This window comes from Corylus avellana, chromosome ca8, assembly GCF_901000735.1.
Source record: "Corylus avellana chromosome ca8, CavTom2PMs-1.0".
Taxonomy (NCBI): Eukaryota; Viridiplantae; Streptophyta; class Magnoliopsida; order Fagales; family Betulaceae; genus Corylus; species Corylus avellana.
Genome location: NC_081548.1, coordinates 14,165,046 through 14,165,258, shown reverse-complemented (window position 1 = coordinate 14,165,258; position 213 = coordinate 14,165,046).

Here is a 213-nt window from a genome sequence, read left to right as displayed (position 1 = left end):
TAATCCTTTTTAGACTTAGTTAATCTTTTAGTTTATTTTATTATTAAATTAAATCTATGACATTTAGTTTAATTCCATTAATTAAATAGGAAATTACATTCTAAGCAAAATTACCAATCCTCGTGGGAATGATCTCGTATTTGCCTATTATACTATTGTTTTGATCTTGTGCACTTGTGAGTAAAACGTACTGAATATTGTCTATTAATTTAG